Here is a 12624-nt window from a genome sequence, read left to right on the forward strand (position 1 = left end):
AGGACTGTATGGAGCTCTGATTCCTCTAGATACCTCTAGATTTTCTGGAAGGGGGAAAGTTCGGTGGAATGATGTCCATTTCATTCTTTCTCACTACTGGGTTAGAGTTCTCAGCTACTTGACTTCATGGGTGACCTCTATGGAACGATATTCCTGAGCGCCGTGGAGCCAAAGGATGCTCTGTCTCTGGAGACTATATCAAATTTATAATGCAGGACAAAGGTATGTGCGTTTGACCAGGTTGCCACAGCACAAATTTCATCAAGATCAAAGAAGTGGACATTGACCTAGTAGAATGTGCTCTTGGTGGATGGGGCAACTATAAACTTTTTAAGGAATAGATGGTGGAAAGGCAATAAGTGATCTATTTCGCTAGAGTTACTTTTGACACTGCTTGGCCCAGCCAGTTGGGTGAAAAAGATATGAATAGCTGTTCAGACTTCCTATGTGCCTTTGTCCTGTGCAGATAGAAACATAACTGTCTAGGAATGTTAAGTAGGTAAAGCATATATTCACCCTTGTTGGAATGGTTAGGGAAAAAGACTAAAAGATGAATGGACTAGTTTATGTTAGCCTCCATGGTCACTTTAGGTATAAAGGAAGGATTTGTCTTCAAAAAAACTCTGTCTTTGAAAAAGGTAATATATGGTGGTTTAGATGATAAAGCCTGAAGTTCCAATACCCTTTTGGCTGAAGTAATGGCCACAAGAAAAATGGTCTTCTAGGATAGAAATTTTATATCTTAGGAATCAGCCAGATCGAAGGGTCCCTGAGTGAAACCTTGTAGGACCAAAGTCAGATCCCAAGGAGGGGAAGGATATTTAATTGGGGTCCTGAGAAGAAAAAATCCTTTCATAAAGGCCTTGCATAATCTGGATGCTGAGATGGAAGTTAGTGCACTTGAATATTCTGAGACATACAAATAAGCAATCACTGGCAACTGTAATTTACTCATAGAAAAACTGGGTCCATCTTGAAAAAGAGAACTCAGGAAAAGAAGAATAACTGAGATGGGAGCTGAAAAGTGGTCATTATTCTGGTTCAATGCCCAAACTGACATTATCTTCCATTTGCTATTGTACACCTTTTCGTATAAGGTTTTTGAGAAGCAAGTATGATTTCCTGGACTGGGGAGGCCAGGCTGGACTTTCTTAGAATCACTGGAAGTGGAAGAACCAAACGGTTAGTCTTAGGGATCTGAGATTGGGGGGTTGGTGTTCTGACAGGTGAGAAATCAGATCCTGTCTGGGATCCAGTATCCATGATGGATATCTGGTGTGAGACCATAGGAAGGGGAACCATACATGACGAGGCCAGAAAGGAGCAATGAGGATTACAGTACTCTTTAACCTGCTGGCTTTCTGTAATACTTTCAGAATCAAAGAAGTTGGAGGGTAGCCGTACAGCAGACCCGAAGGCCAATCGTACACTAGCCCATCCCTGGATGACTCCCCGCTTGGGGGGGGGGTCAGAGCAAAGTACTTGCTGCATTTGGTGGTCAGGGAAGATGCAAAAAGGTCTCAGCAAGTTTGACCTCATCAGAGGAAGTTTTGGTTCACTACTGATTGATTTAGGGACCACTCATGTAGACTCAAGCTGCATCTGCTGAGTCTGTTTGCTAGAATGTTGTTCTGCCTAAGAATGTGAGTTGCAATAAGAAAGTGGTTTGAAGAGATTGCCCATTCCCACACTCTCATAGCCTCTCCATATAACAAGTATGAATGGGTTCCCCCCTGTTTGTTGATACACCAGACTACTGACATGTTCTTTGTGTGAATTGCTGTCCTTCCCAGAGGTAGGTAATCTTGGAAAGTTTGCAAAGTCAGAAGGACTGCTCTCATCTCTAGAATATTGATGTGCATTTTTTTCTATATCGGGGACCAACCATGTCCTCGGACCAGTCTTCCTTCATAATGCCCAACACCCACCCCAACAAGGAAGCGTCCATGCTCACTGTGGCCGTTGGAGGGGGAAGAAAAAGGACCTGCCCAGATAAAGGTCGTCCAATAACATCCACCATTAAAGATGACATCTGCAGACTTGAGTCAGTTTGATTGGGGCATTTAATGGATAATATAGAATGGGCCACTGAACTGCTTGGGTCCACTGAAGTACTCACATAAAGAATCTTGCCAATGGCACTAGAAGTATGGCAGCCAACATGGAACTTAGAGCTCTTAGGATAAATCTTGCTGGGTGTGTGGGGGTAACCACCAAAACTTGGACTTGTTGTCTCAGGGATGACATACATTGTAAGGGTAAGGCTGCTACTTGAGTGATTGTGTTCAGTTGCATTCCTATGAACTCTAGCCTCTGCATAGGTGTTAGTTTTGACTTTACCAAATTTATTGTGATCTCCGGCTGACTGAAGGTGTGTAGTAGGTACTGTGTTGCTTGAGGGACTGTAACAACCTCTGGAAATTATGCTTAGCACCCAGATGTCATTTGTTAGTTTTGCCCAGTCATCTAGGTGCAATGAAAGTCTGCCCCAAACTGCCTCCAGAGTAGGACAGTCGGGCAGCACTTCAGGAGCGCTGATGCAGCTTGTCAGAAAAAGGTTCTCTAAAGCCCTGATTTTGCGGACCTTCTCTGCCTCTATAATGGTGCCTTCCATTAAATCCTCTTCCTCTGCCGCTGAAGGAGGACTCTTCTTAGGATTCCAGGAAATGACCTTGAGATTTCCTCAACCACATCTTCTTCCCACTGTGTTGGTTCCTTGAAAAGATCTGTTGAGGGGAAGAAACTTTGATCCCTGCAGCAGACAAGGTCTTTCCTTCCTACTCACTGCTGGTAAGAGTTTCTTTTACCGATGATCCAAAAAGGGAAGAACCATTGAGAGGTGCATTGATGAAGGACACCTTAAAGGGTTCTGCAACCCTGCAAAGCCTTATCCAGGCATGTCCCCTAGTAGCTATGCCTGTTCCAGCTGCTCGAGAGGTTCCCTCTGCACCATTAGAGATAAGCCAAGGACTCTTGTCAGAGAGTTGGTAAGTTCTTTAATCAGATCCCCCTGTAGATGCATAAAATCGCCAAATTATTGAATGCTCTCAGCGTAAAGGTAGCTGAAGCATAAACATGCTTCCTGTGTCTGTCCAATGCCTGAAACTCCTTGTTTGGGGGGTGGACAGTGGAGCTGTGTTCTGATAGTTCCTTCTTAGTGGCTACTAACACCACAATGGCATCAATGGGGATACCTTTGCTCCAATGTAAATGATTGGTAGGCAGGCTGAGGTATTTATCTGCATGCTTGGGTATGGGCTCCACAATCTCTGACTCCCACCACACCCAGTGGGAAACTACATCAGTAAGTTCATCTGTCAGTGGGGTCACCCAGGACATAGATGGGCCTGTCCCAAAGGCCTCCAGGAACAATGCCTCTTCACGAGAAAGGGGTTGGGGCAAACATCCATCCTTTTGCTTCAGGATTTCTAAAATATATCCAATGGAGATGTCATTGGGTGAAGATCGAGGGGACCCTTCTCCCTCATCAAAGTTGGTGTCTTTGGTCAAGGACTCCAAAGCAGAGCCCAAGTGTTTCCTCTTGCACTTTTCTTCCGATGAACCTCCCTATGGGATGCTCTGGAGAGGAATCAGAGGAACAGGGAACCTCCTCCTGCCAGGTGATGGCCTGGAGGGTTTTCTGGACGGTCTGACTACAGGCAGGATGAATGGGTCCAAAGCTCAGATTAGAAGGTGACTGGATAGGATCCAGGGTGTGAGGAGACACATCTCTAGCTCTAGAGAATGTCTTCTCTGCCACCTGAAAGCCTGACAGACCTGGGGGGACCCCCCCCCCCACAGAGCTGATGCCGCCAGAGGAGAGAAGGTGAAAGCCACCCTGGGTCCAATGCTCCACATAACACCAGACCCAAACTGTCGAGGGCCAAAGCCCCCACATGAAGAGCCGGAGCTGACAGAGTCAGAGCCAAGATCAACCTAGCAGAGGTGGCACTGATGTCTCAGGTCTGGGACCTACTTTGTTCTAAAAGCATCGGAGCAGATCTGGTCTGGGGCACTGATGGAGTTGAGAAAAGATGTATCCTCAGCTCCTATGATGGCTCTCTCAGATAAACTGGACCCTGGGTTTCTGAAGCTGTTGGTCAGATTGGAAGAGGAGTTTGTACTACAGGAGTTGGAGCTCTCACAGATCCAGTAATGGACAGAGATGGCAGAATCCAAAACTAAATTTGAGCTTTGATGAAACTCCACATCATCCTGTCCATATCCGCATTGGAAATCCGAGAGGATCTAGAGGAAGCTGAGGAATGAGTAGACTTAGCAGGAGAATGACTGATCTGAGTAGTCGTAGCTGGGGATGGTGACTTGCTCCGAATTGGTGTATGGCTCCAAGACCTCTGATCCAAAGGCTTTGGATTTGAGGAGGATTTCCTTGGAGATGGAGAATTTTGTATCCTAATAATGTCTGACACATCTGAGGGGACGTTCAGACCTGAAGTCTTAAGACCCGAGAAAGTTCAGATCTGAGGAATGGCCATAGTCGGTCCAGAATCTGTCGGATTCAAGGTACCTCTTGGATCCAATGAAGAATGGATATCAGCCAGATCTGATAACTTTTGCCTCTTTTCTGGGACAGAAGATGCATGTTAATGAAGAGGTCACTTGGAGAAATGTTTCTTTTTGGTGTTTATGTATATCTGGATATGTTACTGAAGGGGTTGCTTGGGTGAATATTTTATTTTTGTGCTTTTGCATACTAGAGTATGTTACTGAAAGACTTGCTTTTGGAAATGTTTCATTTTGGTGCTTATGCATACCTGGACATTTTACTGAAGGGGTCGCTTGGGTGAATGTTTCATTTTTGCGCTTGTGCATACTAGAGCATGTTACGGAAGGGTTTGCTTGGGTGAATATTTCATTTTGGTGGTTGTGTATACTACTGCATGCTACTAAAGGGATTGCCTGAGGAAATGTTTCACTTTGGTGCTTATACATGCCTGGAGATTTTACTGAAAGGGTCGCTTGAGAAATGTTTCACGTTGGTGCTTGTATATACTATGGCATGTTAATGAAAGAATCACTGAGTGAATGCTTCCTTTTCGTACTTTTTCATACTAGGGTATGTTAATAAAGGTTATTAAAGGGGTCACTTGGGTGACTGTATCATTTTGGTACTTGTGCAAACTAGGATATGTTACTGAAGGGGGTGCTTGGGCGAATAATTCATTTTGGTAGCTGTTCATACTACTGCATGCTACAGAAAGGATTGCTTGGGGAAATGTTTTATTTTGGTGCTTGTGTACACCTAGACATTTTATTGAAGAGGTCATGTGGGGAAATGTTTCATTTCGGTGCTTGTGTATACATTGACATGTTACTGAAGGGGTCGCTTGGGTGAATGTTTCATATTAGTTCTTTTGCATACTATGGCATGTTACTGAAGGGATTGCTTAGGACAATATTTTATTTCGGTGCTTATGCATACAGGGCCATATTATTAAAGGAGTTGCTTGGGTGAATCTCATTTTGGTGCTTGTGCATGCTAGGGCATGTTACTGAAGGATTGCTTGGGGGAGTGCTTCATTTTAGCGTTTATGCATACCTGGACATTTTACTGAGGGGGTCACTTGGGTGAACATTTCATTTTGGTGTTTGTGCATACTATGGCATGTTACTGAAAGGAGTCACTTGAATTAATGTTTTATTTTGGTGCTTGGGCATACTAGGGAATATTACTGACTTGCTTGGGAAAATATTTTATTTTGGTGTTTATGCATGTCTGGACATTTTACTAAAGGGATCGTTTTGGGTGAATGTTTCACTTTGGTGCTTGTACATATTACTGCATGTTAATGAAGGGGTCGCTTGGGTGAATGTTTCATTTCAGTGCTTGTGCATACCTGGGCATATTACTGGGGCTTAAAAAAAACTTAAACAAGTTGAAATCTTTACAGTTTTACCAATTTATAGAAAATGATAAAGAGCATCTAGAAGCAGTGAGACACAGATATATGAATAACACTTTGGCAAAACATAGTGTTTCATGTAAAGATTTCACCTTGTTCAAGTTTTTAGTACTTGAACAGCTTAATGTTTTCTTTGGAGATTGTAAAACTTTTTTAGTACTGAGAGAATTAAAGTGGCAGCTCTTGTTGAATGCAGAGGCTGCCCTGAATTTGAAGTGTGCTCTGCACTGGCTGACTTAGGTCCCTCCCATTGTATTTTATTTTCTAGTGACACTAATAATTATTTCATTCACAGGGGTCCCATAGGTTATTTCCAGTTTTATGGCTGCTGCTTGTTGCTTACTGTTTATATATTGTGTTTGTACTACTTTTTATTTAGTTTCTGATGAAGTTCTTGCACAATAAAAAACGAAAGTGCTAAAACACATTCCTGCCTCATCTGTTTTTCCTATAGTCATTGAAGTTTTTTATTTTACTTTAAAAGTAGTTTATGTGTTTCTTTCACCAATTATGTACTTCTGCACTTCCTCACACTCACATTTCACAGACATTCCAACAATTTTGTCCCTTCTTTGCTTTCATCACACCCCATGAGGTGGCTGCCTTCTGCTGATTACTTTTTCACAGTTTGCCATGGCTTAATATCCAAGCTGGAGACTGAAATGCATTGCTGTTTTTAATGAAAGCACACTTCAGCAGCTGTATATGACTGGTATCAGATAGCTCATTATTTTGTTGCTCTGTATTACATAGCAGCTCACTTCTCAAATGTACCTATTTCGGAGGTACATACTTGTTTTCAGATTTGATCTATCTCTTCACATGATGTAAACAGATTTGGAGGTCTGTTCCTATTTTTCAGGCTTAATTTATTCCTTTACAAAATTTCCTGAATTCACTCCCATCACTTACATTTGACATCTTAAATTATTATTTAAGGCATAAGCATATTTACATTAATAGGGTCATAGGTTGGTACTAGGCTAATTGCCCTTGTAAGCCTAGCCAGTTATCCCCTGTGAGATTTAAACCCTGTACCTTGTGTTTGTAAGACAAACACCTTAACCATTAGGCCACCCTCCCAATCCATAGAAAAGAAAAGAAAACAAACCATATTTAACATTTTTCTATTTACATACATTATACATCATATTTCCTTTCTTTATAACTGTCACCAGTCTAGCATTCCATAAACGTTTCAGCTTCTGTCTTTTCTTAAACCTCACTCCTCCTGAACATTATTCTGCTTGTATTGTTCCCACAAATTACATTTATTTCTATGTAATTTGCTCCTTCCCTTTTCTAAAGATCCCTCTTCTGGTTCTTTTGTTTTACAATAACCAGTATTTCAAGTACAGTTGGTTTAGACTTTGATTTCCATCTTGTAGTAATTGCTTTCTGGTAGCCAAAAGAATTAAACTTAATAAGGCCTTGCTATATCCAGGCAGTTCAGATCATGTGGTCCAGCTCAGAAGAATCATTTATTTAATTATAACGATTTGCTCCCCCAATATTTCTCACAGTGCAATCTGTAGAGAACATTTAAAATCTGTTAACTGATTACATTCCAAAAAAAAAAACATGTTCCCAGTTGTCTCTTTCTTTCCCATCACACCTCCAACTGCATCACAAACAATTCTGAAGCTGTTTGTAAACATGAAACCAGACTACATGACCAACATACTGGTGGCACAAATAATAGCAAAGGGGTTAACATGTTACAATTTCCTTTTTCAGAAGGAAACATAAATGACTTTTGAGGTACACTATTAATAATATTATAAATTCCACAGCTAGTTTTTCAGCGTAATATTAAACAATACAGAAGATTATGACTAGGTCTCCGATCATATCGAAAATATGTGTTTGAGAATGGATAGCCTGTAAATTAGCAAATGCCTTCTATTAGAAGAGTTAAAAGACATTTTAGTAGAGGTTCTTTGAATTCCTTTCTGAAAAACAAAGGACCATGTTCAAAACACCCATTAGGAACAGAATGTTCACAGGATACATGTTGTTGTATACTATGTAAAAGCTGCAAACATTAATCCTTCTTGGTACACCTGTACACACATGATAAACTTGTAGATTACTAAAAGCCTGCTTTATACAAGGATTGTACTTAAGAGTTAAAGGAACATTTAGCAGTGATTGCTGGCATTTATTCTGAACAGAAAATGAACAGAATGTTCAAAAAATATCCCTTTCCTAGATGACAAATCTGTAATGAATGGCTTGTAACATGAGGTATTTTGCTGTAAAAATATTCTGGCTGTGCTATTATAACTGAATATTGTTTTCTGGAGGGTCCCGTTCTTATTTTCATTCATTTTCATTGACTTTGCATATTTCCTTCATGATTGCTCCTTCATTTTTACATGTTGCTTCTTATTAAATTACATTGTTCTCAAGATACACCTGACTGTACTCTTCACTTATCAGACCAATGATCGAGTACAATGCCCCATTCGGCATGTATCTCACCCGACATCTGCAGCAATTGGAGAGACCCCAAAAGTTCCTCACCAAAAGGATAAAGGGACTCCAAAATCTGTCATATGCTGCCAGATTGAAGAAACTCCAGCTCTATTCAGTCGCAGTCGCATACCGTCTGCTCAGAGGTGACATGTGCCTGACATACAAGGCCATGTCCAACCCGGAATTAATGGACATGCTCCACATCAAAAAATCCAAATCCACCAAAACCACTAGAGCAAGCGACTTAAACCTTAGCACGGACATAAATAGGACGTGCTGGAGGGATAGATTTATCACTCAGAGACTCCCTATGCTGTGGAATAAAATCCCGGTCCATGTGAGGCAGAGCACCTCGCTGGCTCTGTTCAAGAGAAATCTTGACCTGTGGATGGGAGATCGTAGGTTTACCCCAGGAATCATCTCTGTGTCACTGCTAGACAGAGGCACAACAAACTAATGGGCACAGTATTTTTTCATATAAGGGGTGGCGTAAGCCACAAAAATTTGGGCTAGGCTTATAAATGCCTTAGGGCAGATAGCCTAGTATAAACCTATGAACCTATGAACCTATGAACTTGTGCATCGGGGCACATCAGCACTGGCCCTTTCCACAAACCATATGCCCAGCATTCTTTTTATTTATTTATATGTTTTTTCCTAAGCCAATTTTTGTTAAAGACTTTTGTGCGTTGCATAACAGGCCACATTGACATTATTACCAGCAACACAGATGCATCTCATATTTACAAAACTACTAAAGGTATTAAAATACAGTAACTTGAAATCCCTGTAATAGATATGGCCCGTACAGTCTAACTTTAGCTAAACTTCATTCCATCTCCTATTTATTAAGCAACCCGTAATCAGGGGAGTACATCCTAATCTTTCAGCTATGTAATCATGGATCCCATCTTGAACCATAGTAGATAAATCATATACACTACCCCTTCCCCCCCACATGCATTATATACGGTTTAGATATATGCATTCAAAATAAAGTTCTTTCAGCAATGAGGATGATATTTTTTCTGTTTTCCTTATCTTCATGAATCCCATACATGGCCAGTTTCCCCTCCTGGTTTATTCCATTCCTAGAGCTCAAGTATCCCTCCATATAAAACCCAGTAAAAAGTTTCAGTGCATAAATGTTCGTTTCCTTATTGATTTAAAATTCTGCTGTACAGTTTCTAAATAAACCTTTGTCCATATTTTAAGCCGCTGTACTATTGCCTTCGTATTATTTTCCTCTTTCCAGAAATTCATCACTTTGGTTCGTGCTGTTGATTTAACTTCCTACATTCCTGGATTGGGAAGTATGAACTACCCACATGACCACATTCACTATTTTTAAGCTGAGTATTTTCTTGCAAGTCAGTGACTGCCTTACCCAGCACAAGTTTTAAAAATCTTAAAAAAAAATCTGGCAGCTGCTCATCAACCCCTGTACATAAATCAGTTAATCCATGGAGGGCCAGGTAACCAATGTCAATCAACCGTACCAAATATGCAGGCATTTTACAAATGAATTAAAGAAAATAATGTACTATGAAGGAAAAGAAGGAAAAAAATAAGTGCACATTCCCATTTTTGGTAATGTTCCCTATTGTAGTGGTTAGCAACTCCTCCTGAAATGAAATGCACTTTCAAATTAGATAAATTCTTTGGAACTAACCTTCCCAAACTCAGAAGTGTGCAGGTCCCAGCACACCAGTCACTATCTGATACCTGAACTAAGGAAAACTTCCTCCCAGGTAGGATAAGCTATAGTAATCTACCATTATAATGAAGGGTTCTGCAGCAGTGATTTATGATTAACAAAAACAGTTGTGTAAGTTACATTTACCATAACAACAGATAATAGCTGCACACATCCTAAATTACAATATTTTATATGGTTTGTTTGTTAAAGTTATGAGTTCCTAACATTCTTTATTTAGGATAATATCCTCCCTTTTCTTTTGGCAAGAAAGTCCTGAAGAGTTTTGGCACCCAGGCTGTTGTTTTCTCCTTTGTTTGCCTGAGCTAATAACAGCCTGGGTGCAGGTATCTGAGGAGGGAGCCAGACATCCTGGTAGAATATAAACCATATAGCAAAGGTTACTACAGCAGTGATTTAATCAATCATCTATTCCTACAATAAGGTTAATGTACGCAATGGTATTTTCTAGTGCCATGCAAGAACAAAGGGGATTCTCGTGACTATAAGCAATACAGAATTAAACTCTTGTCATACTGCATGAAAGTACTGAAGAGGGTGATTGGTAAATTAATACGCATTAGTAAAGTGGAAGATGAGCAGTTTAGATTAATATTAGAACATAGTACAACTGCCCCGCTGTTTGCTGTGAGACAAAATGCGAGGTGGAAGCTGGAGATGAGGAAAGAGTCTATTTAGGCATTACTAGACTTGAAGAAAACATATGATAAGATCCCAGGAAAGGTGATTTTGGGCAGTCTGAGGTCCCATACACAGTGGTAGAATTAGTACAGGTTATATACAGGAAATCAATGACAAAAGTGAAAACAAAATTTGGACTCTCAGAGAGGTTCCTAGTGGAAGTGAGAGGGTGTACATCAGGGCTCAACTCAGATCCCAGGCTGTTCATATTGGTGATGGACTATATCAGCAATGGCTTGTAGAGGACAGATCAACAAAGCTGCTACATGCAGCAATGTGTCACTACAAGGAGATGTTGAACAGGTGCATCAACAACTGGTGGGTGATTAGAATGCAAAACTGAAGATATATGGGATAAAACAATGGTTGTGGCAAGAAATGGGGCAAGTCAGAAGAAGCTTAAAACTGATATAGAAGTCAAAATGTTAGAAGAGGTTATTAGAAGCCAAAGTAGCCCCAGTTACAGAGAGGGCTAAGGAGAACAAATTATGGTAGTTTGGTCACATGCAGGAAAGCAAAAGACAGTTTCAAAAAGCATATTTGAGACAGGAAGAAGGCAAGAGAAGACAAGAATGTCCGGCCAAGAGATAGACGGATTGTATGAGAGAAGATCTGAGAAAGGTGGGCATGACTGTTGAAGATGGTAGGAGAGTGGCTTTGAAGAGAAAGAAGTGTGGACAGTTGGTACAACCACCTGACTATACACAAAAAGGGGAAAAGGTGGTTGATAATGGTGATGGTCATAGGATCATAGGAGGTAACTAGGCTATTGGCCCTACAGTCTCTGCAAGCCTAGCATGTTAAACCCTTGTTCCCTTATGGACCAAGATATATAGTCTATGTTTGCGAGTAAATGTAATTATGATCAGCACAAGCTGCTCCTGTCTAAGAGGGACACAGGTGAAAGCCCCGGTGTAAATTTATGGTTTCAAATCCAGTTGTCCAGGTTACATTTAAATAGGGTCATTGAGGAGCTCTGTTTTACATGAATTGAGAGTTTGTTCCAGAGGAGTGGCAACCTCTGGGAGTCATATCTATCTCCTCAGCATATCCTGTTAATATCTTAGGCCAGGTTACGATCCCTAGAGTGAGTGAATTGTGTCCCATTGGATTTGCAGATGTGCAGCAGGTTCATCAAAGCAGGGTTTGAGATTGCTCTGTAGGCCAGGCACAAGTTGCCTCTAGGTAGTTTATATGATACTGAGTAAAGTGATAGGGCTTTCAGTCTGTCCATGTAGGTCATGTGTTGTAGGTCCTGAATTTTCTTGGTGTGAGACCTCTGAGATCTCTCCAGTTGCTGCAGATGTCTGGTGAGGTACATTCAGAAGGGAGAATTGTACTCTTTTATTGGTCTGATGAGAGCTGAGTACAGGGGAGTTATAACTTCCTTAGCTTTAGCTGCTATACCCTTGCTTATGAGGTGTGCAACACAGGAGGCCTGTTTTACTACTGTGGACATCTGACAGTTGCATTCCTAAATCTCTCTCACAACTGGTTTTGAACTTAGCAGGGATATTATTAATGTTGTAATTAGCAGGGGTTTCTCCTTTGCCAAAGGGGATGATAATGCATTTTGTATGTTTAAATATGTGGCTTTGACACCAATCATTTGTCTTTGTCAGTCCATTTTGTAGTATGTTGACATCCCTGGGGGAATTCGATGATTGCATCCAATTTGCAGTCATCAGCAAACTTGGTAAGCCATACACCATCCATTTTTACTTGGACCTCTGAAAAATAGATACCAAACAGTAGGGGGCTTAACACAGATCCCTGTGGAACACCACTGGTAACAGGTCTGCTAGTAGAGTTGGTATCCTCAAT

The sequence above is a fragment of the Protopterus annectens genome, chromosome 2.part0 (genome assembly GCF_019279795.1).
Source record: "Protopterus annectens isolate FY-2018-M chromosome 2.part0, PAN1.0, whole genome shotgun sequence".
In the NCBI taxonomy this organism is placed as follows: domain Eukaryota; kingdom Metazoa; phylum Chordata; order Ceratodontiformes; family Protopteridae; genus Protopterus; species Protopterus annectens.